The sequence below is a fragment of the Trachurus japonicus genome, chromosome 7 (assembly GCF_045865225.1).
Source record: "Trachurus japonicus isolate A0001 chromosome 7, Traja_1.0".
Classification (NCBI taxonomy): domain Eukaryota; kingdom Metazoa; phylum Chordata; class Actinopteri; order Carangiformes; family Carangidae; genus Trachurus; species Trachurus japonicus.
Genome location: NC_140913.1, coordinates 10,593,927 through 10,611,773, shown reverse-complemented (window position 1 = coordinate 10,611,773; position 17,847 = coordinate 10,593,927).

Genomic DNA, 17,847 nt, shown 5'->3' with positions numbered 1-17,847 from the left:
CCACTTTAACTAAGTTGTTTTACCCATAACTAAGTTGTTTTTAACCTTAAAGCAGAAGTAAGCGATCCGGTCGTTTTGGCTAACTTCTTGCCAGCCGATGGAGTTAGCAGTCCCCGCCCTCGTCCCTACGTCACCACATTCATGCGCATCCCTTGGCTGCACACACGGACCCTCATTTATCAAACTTGTGCAGGATCTGGTGTAGCTTCTAGTGTAAATATCAGTGTACGCGAAGTGTCTCGTGTGATTTACTAAAAGTGTGTACGCTGCCGATTTCGGCGTAGAACCGGCGTGGTGTTGATAAATCCGGCGGCTGAAAACGATCATAATTTAAATGTCACGCCACAATATATTCCTGCTTTAGAGGCGTCGCCCTGCCCCTTTTAGGACATGGAGACACGGAAGACGGCCAAGAAGAGAGACTTTACTGACATTACCGCGTTGAACAGGTAGAGGGCGGCAACATCTGGACATTGATAGACTGATAGTTTTTGTGACTGATAAAAGCGTCATCCCGGTGGATGGAGGCTGCAGACGCACATGTCACCGAACACGTCAGGAAACCCAGTGATCTCATGAAATGCTCTTGCAGTTTACTAAACACAAGTAATTGAGGAGAAGTCATATAGGCATATTATTATAACCATCAGCACCACTGGCATGGTTCGCCTGATGGAGGGATGTGAAACACCGGCCCGATTAGTGTTGTGTCGTTCGCGAGTGATTCGTTCGAAGGAACAAATTATTTAAGTGAACGTACTGACTAGAATCACTTCCTGACCTGATTCGTTCCTTTCTCAGTTCAGTAGTTGAGCTCAGCAGCGAGCTGGAACTGCTGTGTGGTCTGTGAATCACTGAATCACCTGCGAATCTGGTGGCTGAGACTCTCATTGCGAGGGAACGGTGCATGTTCAGTGATGCGTTCACTGACGCTTGGGGCTGAGGGCTCCAGTTCACTCACTGCGTGCGTCGTTCACTGCATGTACTGGGGGCTGAGGGCTCCTGGGGTCCGTTTCACAAAGCAGGTTTAGTGAAAACTCTGAGTTTGTTAACCCTGAAATGAGGCAAACTCTGGGTTTTCCGTTTCAGAAAGAAAGGTAACTCAAACAGGGAAAGAGGAGTAACTCCAGCCCGTTTCACAAAGAGAGGTAACTCAAGCTCGGAGTCAGTTACTATGGCAACACACTCCGTGAACCTAACCTGGTCGGGAGCAGGTTTTCGCCACCTAACCCAGAGTTTCTCCTTTTTATCTGAAGCTTGCAGACTGAAAGCAGCGGTTGACAGGACGTGGAGACTCTGTCAGGAGGATTATTAGACCTCAACTGGATGTTTTATTCTCCATATGAGGATTAGTTTGATCGTTCCCGTTGTTCTGCACCGTCACTTTATCTGAACAACCCTCACATGAAATGACACGGACACGCACGCAGTACAAAGACAATTGCACTTCTCTCTTATTTTTTTTGTAGTAGGTCGATCCACTTATGGATTATTTCCAGGTGATTGATGACTACATACGCACATCCCCGTCACGTTATAATGGATACAAACTTGAACATGTCAAACACACATTTGGAGTTGCACCTGCTCACACACAATGTTGAATAACTCAAGAGATTTCTTTTTTTTTTTAGATTAGATTAATACTCACGTATTGTCCCGCGGTAAAAAAAAAAAAAAATCTGAGCTCGTACGTCCATTTGCCGCTGTGCCGCTGCTGCAGAGTCTTTTTTTTTTTTTTTCTTTGGGAGGGGGGGCTGGGGGGGGTACGTGATTCTGCGTCAGCATTCATACGTCACTCCACCGTGAGAAGTGGGAGGGGCGAGGCGTTTTTTTTTGCTGGTTGCCATGGTGAATCATATTGTCTTTGTTACATTGATGAAGGCTTTTCATCTCCCCGTAACTCAGGGTCAAGTTACTCAGAGTTGATTGAACTAACTGTTATCGTTCTGAAACCCAAAACTCTGAGTTTCCTACCTCAGAGTAGATCAACTCTGAGTTCAGGATTAGACTCAGAGTTTGTTGAACCTGCTTTGTGAAACGGACCCCAGTTCACTCCGTGTCGTTCGCGAACGTACTGATACAGTGATTCACGTTCGCGCTGCCACTCACTCTTTACTTGCGAACCTACTGCACACACAGAGAACTGCTGCTGAGGACGTGATTCAGGTTTGCGCTGCCACTCACTCACTCACTCATGATTCGCAAACTGCACACACAACTGCCGCTGGGGAAGCTGTTACTCACTGACTCACTAGTGATTCGCGAACCAGAGAACTACTGCTGCAGACGTGATTCAGGTTCACGTACTGTGCTGAATGTGGCGCGGTTACATGCTGCCATTCCGACATGCTGCCACTCCGACATACCGCCACTCCGACATTCTACTATTCAGACATGTCACCATTCAGACATACCACCATTCCGACATGCAAACGTCCTGCCATTCCGACAGTTTCGTCCCGCCATTCCGACAAGGCTTTAATTTCCATAAGGAAATGTGCGTTACTCCGAGCGGTTGTTAGGGTGTGTGTATGTGTGTGTTTCCGTTTTTTTTTTTTTTTTTTTTCATGTTTTAAGACATGTGTACAGATGTGATACAGTCAGTGGAAGCTTAATAAATAAACAAAAACAAAGTCTTGCCATTTACAATCACACACTCCGATGTCAGTTTGTAACAATTCCCCAACTGGCACAACGCAGTCCTGCTGCAGGCGGACCTAGGCTCGCGCTACTGGTGCGTCCAGGGAAACAATAATCAAAGTCGCTACTTAGTCTGAGCACAGTCACTGTCCGTGCCGGCGTGTATGTGTGTGTGCGGGGGTGCGCGATGTGCGTGCGTGCGTGTGTGTGTTGGCGCGTGGTAAGGGTGAGTGAGACAGAGTTTGTTTGTCCTACTGTCCACACGAGAGAGACGCCGCGGCTCCGCCGAGGTGACCACGCCAGTCCTCTCCCTCGTCCCGCTTGGCTGAAAACGGGCCGTGCGGTGTCCAAACGGGCCTTTATGATCCACAGGGTAATCCACCGGGAAAAAGAATCCACTATGCCGCTTTGGAATTGCCGCCACGCCAGCCATCCAAACGCCGACTGTGTCTCTCACTCTCCTCCCCTCTCACCACGTCACTTCCCCATTTAAAGCCTCGGTCCCACTAATGCACTTTTACGCATTACGCACACAACTTACAGCAAAAAAGAAACATTCATTCATTCATTAAAGGTCCGCACGTCCCCGTGCGCAAACCACAAGGATAATTGATCATTTCCCTGGCCTAATACACAATGAAAACCTGGGGAGCAAACCTGCAAATCAATTACCTCAGCTGGCCAGGCAAAACCCAGTGGATCACTACAAGTTGTTGCAACTTTGGGGAATTTACTCCTGGTAAAAAGGCTTACAAACATGGACCAGCTTCATAATACGCACAAAAATCCAAAGGAAACGAAAGGTAACTTTAAAAAAAATAGCAACAGCATGAAGTAGTCAAAATATGTGTTTTACGCATGCCACTGTGCGTCTGCCTGTTCAGCTCCGCTTACATGTAAAAAGACATTTCGTTGCGTACACACTGTAAAAAAGAAAAAGTTGAGAAAACTTAAAATATCAAGGCAACATGATGCAAGAGATTTTTGAGTTTTCTCAACTTTTGCCAGCTGTTGTCGACTTAACTAAGGTTTTTAAGTTTTGCCAAGAGTTCTGCCAACTTGGATCTTTTTGTTCACTTTATGAGGATAATACTGTGAGACTAATAAAGAATTTCTTGCTTGAATGCGATGTATTTCTACCTTCACCAAACACAGATTTTTGTGTTGAATTAATAACAAATTTTTCCCATCAATGTCATACATTTCTACTTTCTTTAAATATAGATATTCTTGTTGTATAAATACACAATTATTCCTTCAATGGCATATATTCCTTGATTCACCCAACACAAATATTCTTGTTGAATAAATAATAAAATGTATTTTTGCTGTAATTTTACATTCAAAACTGCTCAATAGATGGATAATTAATAATACACACTACAGCTGAATGTTGTCAATAATTTTTTTATTCAGTTTACCAGTCAACAACAGTAAAACCATCATTAGAGCATGTGTAAAAAAACAACAACATACCGGTACATACTGTTCTATTAGTCTAATAACATTTGGAGTGAATCTTCCTCCATGCTGAGAATTTGAAATCGACACTGAACTGAAATGTAAATTATGATTACCCCCCCCCCCCCCATATGGTTGGCGGCTTCTGACTTTACATGTGAACAGCCATTCTAGCCATTTGGTTACTTTTTTTTTGCATATACACATCCAAGCTTTAAACAGTAATGAATTTAACAGTTGAAACAATATATGCACCCCTTGGCAACTGCCAAATGATTAGAGGGGAGATGAAGAGTGTAGGAATAGTAAAGGGAGGAGAGAGCTAGTGGAAGAGAGGAAAGGAGAGAAGGGAGCAGAGAACGGAAGAAGAGAGTTGGTGAGGAGAGAAAGAGGGGGGTGATAAGAGGAGAAAAAGGGAATGAGCGAGGAGGAGACCGAGGTGGTAAGAGAAGAGGAGATGTTGAGAGTTAAGGAGAGGAGAAAAGGGAATGAGTGAGGAGGAGACAGAGGTGGTAAGAGAACAGGAGATGTTGAGGAGAGTGTTAAGGAGAGGAGAAAAAGGGGGGAGGAGAGAGAGTGGGAAGAGAGCAGAGGAGAGAAGGAAAAAACATACCATTTCGAATATATTTAAAGAACAGAGAAACTGTACAATGGTTGCAGGGCCGTTGTATAGGGGAGAAAGGTGATGATAACTCTAGGGGCCCAGCGCCCAGTGGGGCCCATAAAAAACCCCAGTAGTCTAATCTTTGTATGACTGATTTATTCTGTATAAGACACTGACTAATACTCATAGTACACTGTAAAAACTCAACATCTTTCCAAGAATATTTGTCTTATTTCTTGTCCAAATGTCTCATTTCTAGTCAAAGCTAATCTCTTTCCACTTAAAATAAGACTATTCACCTTTTTATATCATTTTCACTTGTTTCAAACAAATTTTCACTTGAAATAAGTAGAAAAATCTGCCAGTGAAAACGTGTTATTTGTGCTTGTAATAAGGAAGAAAAACTTGTTCCACTATCAGATTTTTTCTACTTATTCCAAGTGAAAATATGCTTGAAAGAAGTAAAAAGTGTCTAAAAACAAGCTACTTTTAATATGATGTGTCTTATTTTAAGTATAATGATATTTGTTTTGACTAGAAATGACATTTTGACTAGAAATAAGACAAATGTTCTTGGTAAGATACTTGAGTTTTTGCAGTGTAATGCTGCATTAGTAACAAAACAAAGTAGGCTAAACAAAAAATGATAATACATACATTGTCAAAGAAAAAAAAACTGAAAAAGTTAGGGGGAGGGGCCCACTTTAGTATTCTTTAAGGGGGCCCAGAATTCCTAGCACTCGCAACTGGAAAAATGTGCTGCTCACTCTGTCCACAAAACATCAGCAAATGATAGCCTACCACCTGGACAGTGGGATCCTTTTCAAGCCAAAACTGTATGTTGAAAATGTGAAGGTGGTCAGGGTTTCAGAATTGGATCCATCTCTCAAGTATGAAATACAGAAGAAGTACCCACATCTAGACAGTGCGTCTCTGTCTAAAACGGTTCACCTGGATTGACACAGTATGCGGCGGGCATGATTTTGTCTTCTGGGCAGTGCAGTGGCCTCCCAGAGTTCCATAAGATTGCAACCATTCTTGTCAATGCAGAGGAGGTGGCATTCATTTGTAAAAGACTTTCTTCTTGGTACATGGAACATTACAGGTCCTATGAACTTGTTGAACACACCTGTGCAGACCTTCTTGTCCTGGATCCAGATGTGCTGACGGATTACCATCCTCTAGCAGCATACACAGTTGGTGGGAAGCTTATGGTGACCCCGAGGACATTCCTTCTCCATTAAATGATGTCCGAGATGGTTCCAAAAACGTTTTTTCACTGCAAATCTCTTTAAAATCACACAACTCGCATTGAAATGTTACACACTCCTGGATTTTCACTGACATGTGTGATCTCAATGATCCAAGTGTTTTAAATACACAAACACAGTTGGTGTGTGTGCAAGGCCAGTGTGCACCTTGACCGTGACGAAGGCGAAGATGTTTTAAGAGGGTCACTTGACTGGAGCTGGAGAATTTACAAAGCCGGCACTGCATGGAATCCATCACTGAAACACAAGAGACACAAATAGCATTTTCACAACAGCCTATATATTTGAATTTGAATTTATTAAAGGATAGCCCCTTGAGATGTAGCATCTCATTTTCAAGGGGGTGCCTATACATGTAATTTAAGATAGAATACTGATATGAAAAACTTGAAATGAAAGTTGTCTGATAATAATTATTGCAATAACACCAAGCTGTACTGGTCTGAAAGCCAACTGCAACAGCCATTATATAAATAAATACATAAATAAAACTACCATACATAACACAGAAGGAATCCCTTGTTGCAGGAGCTAAATAGCCTACATCAACAAGCCAAAAATAGAGACAAGAAAAAAGTCTGTTGGGAATTGTCTTTCATTTATGAATATAATCTGTAAATTGATTTTAAAATGTAAATTTGATTTTAAATTATAACTAGGCCTATATGACAAGCAACAAAAATCCAAACATTTGTTTTAAGTACCATGATAAAAACAGTAAAAAAAAAAAAAAAGAAAGATCTTTTTTTAATCTATCATTCTTTAAGTCTCTGAAAATGTAGCCTTATGTCTGACAGAGCATGAAACACAACTTACACAGTTGGTGTGTGTGCAAGGCCAGTGTGCACCTTGACCGTGGCGAAGGCGAAGATGTTTTAAGAGGGTCGCTTAACTGGAGCTGGAGAATTTACAAAGCCGGCACTGCATGGAATCCACCACTGAAACACAAGAGACACAGCATAGCATGAAAAGCATTTTCACAACAGCCTTTGTAATTTAAGATAAAATACTGATATGAAAAACTTAAAAGTTAGTCTGATAATAATTATTGCAACAACACCAAGCTGTACTGGCCTGAAAGCCAACTGCAACAGCCATTATAAATAAATAAAACAACCATTAACACAGAAGGAATCCCTTGTTGCAGGAGCTAAATAGCCTACATCAACAAGCCAAAAATAGAGACAAGAAAAAAGTCTATTGGGAATTGTCTTTCATTTAGGAATATAATCTGTAAATTAATTTAAAATGTAAATTTGATTTTAAATTATAACTAGGCCTATGCCAAGCAACAAAAATGCAAACAATGAATTCAAACATTTGTTTTTAAAAACACCAACCATAACCATGTTATAACTTAATAAAATAAAACATTTAAAATAATGCATTCTGATCGGTACATTGTAAAACATTATGTAAATGTAGTGATTTCTGTACAGCGCTGCTCCTCTCCTCCTTCACACAGCTTTAAGTTACTCTTCATTCAAACGCAATGCAGCTGCCCAATTGTTAGATTACACCAGTGAGACCAACAGGATTGAACAAGCCGGCGACAAACCTCTAAAAATCTGCGGATGAGTTAATTAACGACCGTTACCACCCCCGGCAGAACTACGTAGTTCGGCCGGCCGACGGAGCTCTCCAGGCGGCTTGCTGCCTCTGCGAAGTCCCCCACCTCGGGGGGTTTGCCACTCCGTCCGTGGAGGTTCTCAACTTCGGAGCAAACTTCTTAACAGCCGTCATTTGGAAAAACTATCTGCACAGCGAGGATCTAAACCCTTACTTTCTCGCATGAAAAATTATTAAAACTTTAAAAAAGTGACGAAATAACAGGGCTACAGCAGAAAATAAAACAACAAGTAATGGCGGCGCGGAAGTCAGAGTGGTGTGCTTTTTTTTTTTTTTTCTCTGAGAGAGAGGTGGGTCTATGAAAGCGGGCTCCGGTCGCGATAAACGAACACCATCAACCGTCGGCCGGCAGAGCTACGTAGTTCGGCCGGCCAACGGAGCTCTCCAGGCGGCTTGCTGCCTCTGTGAGGTCCCCCACCCCGGGGGGCTTGCCACTCCGGAGGTTCACTTGGAGCAAACCGTCATTTGGGCAAACTAACCGCACAGCGGGGATCTAAACCCTTACTTTCTCGCATGAAAAATTATTAAAACTTTAAAAAGTGACGAAATAACAGCGCTACAGCAGAAAATAAAACAACAAGTAATGGCGGCGCCGCGGAGAGGTGTGTTTTTTTTCTGTGAGAGAGACGAGGCGCATGCGAAAAAGTTACCAACAACAACAGACAATGACCCTACAGTAAAAACAAAGTCAGTCATGCACTAATTCAGCGTGATGGAAGTAAAAACAGCTTAGCTTACCTGCTAGAGCGAAAGTTTGGCCAGCTCCCACCACACGGTTTCTGCTCCACATAATGTCGGACGGGCACACCTTCAGCAAAGCTGTTAAAACCGGTTCAGACTGGTCCAGGCTTGTGTGCGCATGCGCAAAAGAGCAAATGACGGAGTTGGCCCAACTCAACTCAAAAATCTGCTCATAGATTTACAATTTCTTGTTGAGCTGACTTAAAAATAGTAGTTAAGTCAACAATGGGAAAAATTTGCTGGGCAGACAAGAGTTTATAGATTACTTATTGCAAAGCCATATTTCTGAGTCAGTTTAATTTCAAAATTGTAATGAGATCAACAATTGCTAGTTATCATTTTTACAGTGCAGTAATCAACAGACAAGCAGGTCCATGGAAAAAAGAAAATAAAGAGTCAGAGTCTCTCTCTCTCTCTCTCTCATTTCAGCACTGAGACAGCGGACAGCGCGCTTGGTCATAGTTCAGCACTACAAAATATCAGCAGTTCACTCTTCACCGATAAATCCATGGCACTGTCCATATATGAGGCAGAAAGAGAACTCAACACCGTCTTCTCCCGAAGTTGAAAAATATATGTATATATTTTTTAATTCAAAAGACAACGTTTCGAGCGTCTGCGTCGTATTTGACTCGTACAGCAATAATAATAATAATAATAAATAATAAATTTCACATGTAAGGGGAGCTGAACATATAGTTTTCATTCACAAACCAATGTGGGAGAGCTCCAAGACGCGTGTGCCAGACGCACAGAGGCATGCGTAAAACACCGACCTGTTTAGTTAATCTTTTAGTTAATTTTCGTTTCTTTTGGATTTTTGTGCGTATTTTGGAGCCGTTTTGGTCCATGTTTGTAAGCCTTTTTTCCCCCTGAATTATATTTTCTAAAGTGCAACAAGTGGGTTCGGAGATTGAAAGCACGGTCTGCTTCCCGTTCAAGGCCTATCTCCTCCTTTGTTGGTTTACGAGGTTGTGGAGTCCCTCTGCTTAAAATCTGAAGCTTTGAAATCGTCTGCCATTTGAATTATCTGACCAATCTGTGTGCTTTAATGAGATGCACTGGACAAACTGCTATTTTGCGCCGGCATATCATTAGTGCAAAATCGTGTTAGGCCTATTTATTTATTTATTTATTTATTTATTTTTGAGGGGGGGGGTAGGCTTTTAAAAGATTTGTCGGAATGGCAACACGTTTAAAAGAGAAAAAAATACCGCCATTCCGACCTTAGGAGACGAAAATTGTCGGAATGATGGGACTTTTATTAAAGGGCAAAGTGTTGCCATTCCGACAATTAGGGCCTAATGTCGGAGTGGCGGCATGTCGGAATGGCGGTTGCCCCCCATGTGGCGCTGTGTCACTCATTGCCTGGCGTACTGCATGCACAGAGCAGAGGACTTGATTCACGTACTGCTGAACTTAGCACATCTGTGTAGCATCATGTTAAGTGAATGTACTGTGCACAGAGGACTCGCGTTCACCGTGTAGTAATATTTGCTGCTTCTCCCACGAATGTCTGTGTACTGTACTGTACACTGTACTACGCACGTCCCTTTTTTTTTTTTTTTTTTTTGCACTGTCCCTCATTAAGTGCCGTGAACGTGTTACAGAGTGAATGTGAACCTCAGGGCTGAATCATGACCTAGTGACGGATTGTTTGGCTGTGTATCAGTTCAGGAAGTTGGAGAATAATGCACTTTGCAGTCAGGGCTCCATAAGCAATTTTTTTGAACGACTCATTTTAATGAACTGATTCTAGTGATTCAGTACAGTCAAAAGAACTGCCGATCCCATCACTAGGCCCAATCTCCTGCTGACAGGTCCCGGTGACGAAAAAAAAAAAACACTCCGCTGTGAATTTGGTGTACACCTATTTTTTTGGTGTACGCAAGTTTGATAAGAGGGATAAGTGATTGCTGTCGGAAGATATAACTATTTAAGACTTATATTAACACAAACATTCCGCTTACTTCTGCTTTAACTAAGTAGTTTTAACCTTAGTTAATGTCTAACCTTAACTAAATTGTTTTAAATGTCCAACCTTAACCAACGTTTTAATTAGATGCTGTGTGAACTCCTTTTCAGCTGTCTAATGATGAGGGAGGTCATCATAGTACTGGTGGGCCACTCTTGGTAGTACTGGTTTCATTGCCTGCAAGTCATTGAATTTCCTGAGAGTAATTGGCAGTTCAGGAAAGAGTGGGACCCACTGGAATGATTCATTGGGGATGCCGAGTCGCTGAGGCAGGTCCTCCCAGTCAGACTCAAAATCAGGCGCATGACGTCTGTCCGACTACCCATTTCTCCGACCATACATTTCTTTATTTTTGCGTCCATTAGTCCGACCTCCTAGCCGCTTAGCCTGATAAGCCAGACTATAAATATTTTTGCTGCCGCTAAGGTGCGTCTAGATTTCTAGGCTACCGACCTCCCACTTCTCCGACTTAAGTAGCCCTAACCCTTAACCTTACCCTAAACCTAACCTTAACACTGTAGAATGGGTAGTCGGAGAAATGAGCCGTCGGACTTTTGGGCAGTCGGACTGATGTATGCTCCCCCTCAAAATCCAACTTGTAAAGGATTTAACCATCTGCCAAGTACTGGAGAGCCCGAAGGTCATGGACTGTGGGGTCACCAACTTTTCTACCTGGTCGAATGTTGGTGACATAGGCCCCAGATAACTTCATTAAGTCTTTGTGGTATAGCTGGGTGACCTTGTATGGCGATGGATTCAAACGCGCAATCTCAAAGATGACAATGTAATCAGGAGGAGTGTGAATATCTTTGATGATGCGCCGTTCAATGAGACTATGCATGGAGTCGCACTCCATTGAGGTATGCCCATAAACCATAAACTTTTGTTCTATGGTGACACCATGCTTCATGGCCAGATCTAGGTACGCATTTGTGATGGTACAACACCGATTTTGATATCCACAGCCATCACTCCAGACTATGATTTTTTCAATGGCTTGGCTGGCTGTTAGGAATGACTCGAAGTGTTTGTACTGCAGATGGGCAAAAACCTCACTGCTGAGGGAGTCCTCATGCTCCTCCCAGGCGTAACAATACGCATCTTTGTTGCCCGGGTTGAAGCAAGTAAAGTAGTGCATCTGTAATTTAGTTTTATAGTACATTGTACTTGCTTTTGTCTTGGGGCACAGAAGGACGCACTGAAGGTCGATTGTCCACACCTGCACACTGAGAGTTTGTCACTAGATTCCTCTTTATCCTTTGCTTTTTCAACTTTGCCTTGAACCTTTAATTTTCTGTGAGTAGCAAGGGTTTCCTGATCTGTATTCCCTACCTTGGCACTGATACATACATCACACTGGTATTTATTTTGGTACAAACACAGAGTATTTCTGCTCAGTGAACACTTTTCGGAAATATGTCTCACTCACAACACGTGCTCCACTTTTACCAGCAGCTTTCTGGTATTCTTTGTAATGGTCACTTAGAACTGTTCCCGGTTCCAGAAAGTTCTTATCCTGATAGGAGGGAACCTGACGGCAGTAATGGGATGGAGCGGTAGGCAGTCCAGAGAGCCATTCTTTCAGGAAGGTCTGAACAGCATCTGATATGGGCACATGAGGACCGACAGTAGCAAAGAAACCTAACCATGATCCGATGGTTCTGGGGCCGATGCTAAGGATTAAACAGAAAAAATCCTTACTCACAGATAGTTTACATCCATCTGCCAGTTTCAGGTGGTATGAGAGGGATGTGGTTCTCCTTGATGTAACACCACCTTTCTTCTGCTGTATAGGCACCTGCAGTTAAAAGAAAGTAAAGTTAAAAAAAAGCCAATTAAATTTAAATCTGGACTGAAACCAATGAAGTACAAGCTGATGAGCTAAGGAGGCAGTAGAGATGACAAATTTGTTGACCACTTACATTTTCTACTAAAGTCTGGATGTACAGCTTGCGTGTCTCCCAGGATGGCATGGACCAGAATTTGTTGAAGATATCCTTTCTCTCTTCTTCACTCAGCAGTTCACAACTTTGTTTCTTCGACCTTAAAGCAGAAGTAAGCGATCCGGTCGTTTTGGCTAACTTTTTGTCAGCCGATGGAGTTAGCAGCTCCCGCCCTCGTCATGGATCTATTGGTCCTCGTCCCTACGTCACCACATTCACGCGCATCCCTTGTCTGCACACACAGCCCTTCATGCCGTTCTCTCTCCTCATTGGATAAAGGTTGTAGGATACAAGGAAAGTTTTCTCCTCGGCTTACAGCAGAGCAGAGTGACTGACAGACCCGTGTTTCGGACCAAACACTCTATGTAAGTGATTGTCGTCGGAAGATATAACTATTTAAGACTTATATTAACACAAATATTCCACTTACTTCTGCTTTAAGCAGTGCTGTGATGTGGAGGGTGGGCCCATGGTCTTTGGCTGTCTCTCCTGCCCCCTTGCATTCTTGTAACTCTCCCCCTTAAGGCGCTTCTCTTTAATCACCTGTCGCTTCCATGCATGTGACCTTGGACGCTTATGACGTTTAACAGTGGAAGCTTCAAGTGCAGCTCCTGTTTCTTCCTCACTATGTTGAGCCGTGTTTGCATCACTATCATTATCTGGGTGGTCATTTTTCTCAGGTCTATAGTCCTCATCCAAGACAGAGTCATCATGTTCACTTTCTGACCAGGAATCAGGATCAGAATCAGCTCTAGATGCTTTACTGGCTGTTTCTTCTTCAATCTGTTGTGCAGTGTCATTTCCTTCTTTCTCGGGTCTACTGTCATCTAAATCCTTCTCTAAATTAGTGTCAAGTTAATTTCCTGACCCTGAAGCTGAAGAAAATAAAGTGCTGCTGAATGTTAACAATAAACCATATTAAATGAAAAGATTCACTTCAAAAATCTTACCAATATGAAAGTGATCGTGATCAATATTTAAATTAAAATGCATTTGCAGAAATGCTTTTTCATTTTAAGAATGCATCTGCATCATTTGACTGATAAATAAAATTAATCAACAACCATACTAGTTGCATTTTCATTTTCTTCTTCATGACTGCATATTTCATGCCATAATAAAAAACAAAGTGCATTGACAAGGCATTTTGAATTATGTGCACTATTTTGCAGATCATGAGAATGAAAATGCAAATAGGATGACTGATGATTAAATCAAATAATGCAGCCACATTCTTAAAATGAAAAAGACTTAATCATCATGATTTGATTCCATATTAGCAAGAATACTTATTTTATTTCTAGTCAAAACAAATATCTTTACACTTAAAATTAAGTTTTGCTAGCATTAGCTAGCTCTTACACTACATCATATCTTGTTGCAGAAATGTGATTAAAAGTTTAAACAGACAGTTCCTAATCTCCTTGATTGACTGAGAGTACATTAACTGTCTAGAAAGTTGAAGGAATGAACCAGCTTACTGTCATGTTCGTGTTCGAAGGATGAGGCCGTGTTGATAGCAAGTAACTTAGTTTAATGTCTCACGTTCTCAACAACATACATGTGGCTCCATGCAGTCTTGCTCTACCCAGTTATATGGTACGGTAAGCTGACTACTAACCAGTACTGCCGCCTAGCGGTCAAACATGTAATAACATCCAATCATAACATCCCCCCTTTTCTAAGGTAAAATGCATTAACATGAATCATCACATTAGCTGTGTCAGTTATTTCAACCATTTCACATTCAGCATAACTCTGCAACACATAAGCAATATAAACAGTTTATCAGATTGCATAACTCATATCTAAGCCAACACTAGACCATTTAGAACACATTCACAACATCAATCAATATACATTTTGTTCAACATGTTTAACATGTATATTGAATTGTCTTTGTTTATAAGTTCAGTCTATCAGGCTTTCTGATTTCTCTTGTGGACCTTCTTAACTCAGGTTCACTTGGAGTAGGTGTGTGAGAGTCAGTGTTACAGTCCATAGCAGGTGTGGGAGTTACCTGAGATTCACCACAGGTTACACTGAGCTCACCAACAGTCCCTTGAGGAGTCTTTAATAGACTGCGACGATTGCGTCTGAGGATTTGTCCATCATCAGTTTTCACTGTGTACGATCGTGGAGCAACTTCTTGCAGGACAGTTGCTTTTGTACTCCATCCATCAGCATCCTCAATCCTGACTGTGTCGTTGGTAGTCAGTGGAGGGAGATGCTTGGTTGTTCTGTCATAGAATGACTTTTGCATCATTTTCTGTTGTCGTAGCTTATGTTCAATCTTTGAGTGATTCTTTTGCTTGAATTTGTCGTTTTGATGACTCGGCAATGTTGTTCGTAGCTTCCTCTTCATCAGCAGTTCAGCTGGTGATAGGCCGCACTGAAGAGGTGATGCTCTGTAGCTCAATAAAGCCAGATAGGGATCCGAGTCACTGTCAGCTGCTTTCTTTAGGAGTTGCTTGAGAATGTGAACTCCTTTTTCAGCTTGCCCGTTTGACTGTGCATAGTGTGGGCTTGACGTCACATGCTTGAAATCATATTGCTCTGCAAACTTCTGCCATTCTTTGCTGCTGAAGCAGGGGCCATTGTCGCTCACCACGGTGTGTGGGATGCCATGCCTGGCGAAGATAGATTTAGTATGTGTTATGACACAAGTTGACGTTGAGCTTGCTAGTAGCGCCATCTCAGGGAAGTTTGAGTAGTAATCCATTACCACTAAATAGTCTTTACCTCTGAGATGAAACAAGTCCATTCCTACTTTGTGCCATGGTGCTGTTGGCACCTCAGCTACCACCATAGGCTCTTTGCTCTGCTTGTTCCTGTGTTTCTGGCATGTTTCACATTTACTTATAAGTGTTTCAATGTCTTTGTTCAGTCCGGGCCAGAAAACCGTGTCTCTCGCCCTCCTTTTGCACTTTTCGATGCCGAGATGGCCTTCATGTATCCTGTGCAACATGTCCATTCTCAAAGCCCGTGGAATAACAATCCTGCCCTTTTTCAACAGCAGACCATCCACAGTACTAAGCTCACCTCTGACATGGTAAAATTGTGGACACGAACCAGCTGGCCATCCCTCATCCATGTTCTTCATGACATGCTGTAGCTCAGCATCCTTTGCTGTAGCCTCCGCTATTTGTCTTGACTTTGTGTCCGACACAGGCAGTGTAGCCGACACCATGTTCACATGACACTGTATGTCTTCGTCTGTTGCACTCACACTGTCGCCTGTAGTTGCTCTGGATAGGGCATCAGCAAGGACTAGGTGTTTACCTGGAGTATATATCAGTTCAAAATCATACCTTTGCATCTTCATCATTAACCGCTGAATCCGTGGAGATATTTCATTCAGATTCTTTTTGATGATGGCGACCAGCGGTCGATGATCAGTTTCGACTGTGAAAGACGGCAGGCCGTACACGTAGCTATGAAACCGCTCCAAACCATACGCCAGTCCCAAACATTCTTTTTCGATCTGAGCGTATCGGCATTCAGTTTTTGTCATAGCCCGAGATGCATAGGCTACCGGTTTCCAGTGCTCACCCTCAGCCTGGAGTAGAACGGCACCAATACCATCTTTGGAAGCATCTGTAGACACTTTTATCCTCTTCGTGTGGTCATAAAATGACAACACAGGTGCTGTGCTCAGTGTGTCCTCACATTTACTCTTGTTGAGTTTCAGTCCATACTTTTGTATGCGCTCCATAACTCTGTTCAGCCTCTCGTTGTGCTCTTGGGCTGTGGACCCCCATATGATGATGTCATCAATGTAGACTCGAACTCCATCCAAGCCCTCGATGATCTGCTCCATCGCTCTGTGAAATATTTCAGGTGCTGACTTGATTCCAAAAGGCAGTCTGAGAAAGCAGTATCTGCCGAAGGGCGTATTAAAGGTACAGTACTTGGTGCTGCTTTCATCCAGTTTCAGCTGCCAGAAGCCTTGTGAGGCGTCAAGCTTTGTGAAGTATTTGGCACCTGACATTTCACTGATGATCTCTTCACGTGTAGGTATTTGATAATGTTCACGCTTTATGCTCTCGTTTAAGTCTTTAGGGTCCATACAAATTCTCAACTCACCATTCTTCTTCTTTGTGATGACCAGTGAGTTGACCCAGTCTGTAGGCTCATTAACCTTTTTGATCACTCCTAGCATGATCATTCTGTCGAGCTCTTTCTTTAGGCAGTCTTTCAGTGGAGCAGGAACTCTGCGTGCTGCATGCACAACTGGTTGGGCTCCTTCTTTCAACTGTATTTTATATGTGAAGGGCAAAACACCAAAACCCTTGAAAACATCTGAAAAGTTCTGAACAATTGTGTCCATAGAGTCATTTGTTGGGTTTATGGTTGGGATGATGCGATACACTCTTTTCACAAGCCCCAGTTCTTCACAGGCTCTGTCACCAAGAAGTGATTCCCGTCCCTCATTCACAACAAAGAAGAATAGGTGGTGCACTTTTCCTTTAACTGTGACACTCAACCTGCATGTGCCCAAACATTTGATTGGCCGCCCATTGTAGTCTTTCAGTCCAGATTCTTTTCTTTTTATTTGTGGCTTGTTTTTCATTGCCTTCACATCACACATGCTTATGAGATTTGCTTTTGCACCAGTGTCCAATCTCATGGTGACTACAGTCCCATTTATCATTAGAGGAGCTATCCACTTATCTTCTCTAGTGACATCATTTACATTGTCTGGCTTATTTATTTGTTCACTTTCACAATTCACCATTCCAACAAAGAACGTGTCACTTAGATCAGGCTCGTCTATTAAGTTTACAGTTTTTTCTTTCTTCCCCTCTTTCCATTTGGAGAAGCATTGTTTAGCAAAATGATTCTTGCCTTGGCAAGTGGAGCATTGCTTACCAAACGCTGGACACTGTCTAGGCTTGTGCTGTGAGCCGCAGCGCTTGCAGTTTATCATCACGTCCTCCTGCTGTGCAGGCCGGGTCTGTGTGCGCCGTCTCCGCTGATACGACACTGCTCCAACCGCTGCCGCGCTGTCGCTCTGCGCCGAGGCGACTGCAGACATCTCGCTGAACATCCTCTCATGCCTTTGGGACAGCTCACTGGCCTGGCAGATCTTAATGGCTCCTGCCAGCGTCAGCTCCATCTCCCGTAGTAGCCTCTCTCTGACCTTTTGGTAACACTTTATAATGAGTACACACTATTAAGCATTAGTTAAGCATTAATAAATATTGAATTCATCATTTATAACACATACTACTACACATACTCATTAGTATGTAGTTAGTAAACATAGTTATAAATGTTTTACTCATCATTGATAAGCACAGTAGTTATGGATTAGTAAACACTGAATTCATCATTTATAAAGCATGTTTCTGACGTAAATACTCATTAGTAAGTGGTTTACAATCACAGTTGTAAATGTTTTACTCTTCATTAATAAGCTCATCTATATAAATGATGGATTCAGCATTTCCAAGCGCTCTTACGCGTTCAGTATGAATGGTTAGTGAGTGTTAGTAAATGATTTATAAAAACTCACAAATTTCATTTCCAATGGATGACTTATAAACAGTTATTAATGCAGGAATTCATGAATTCAGG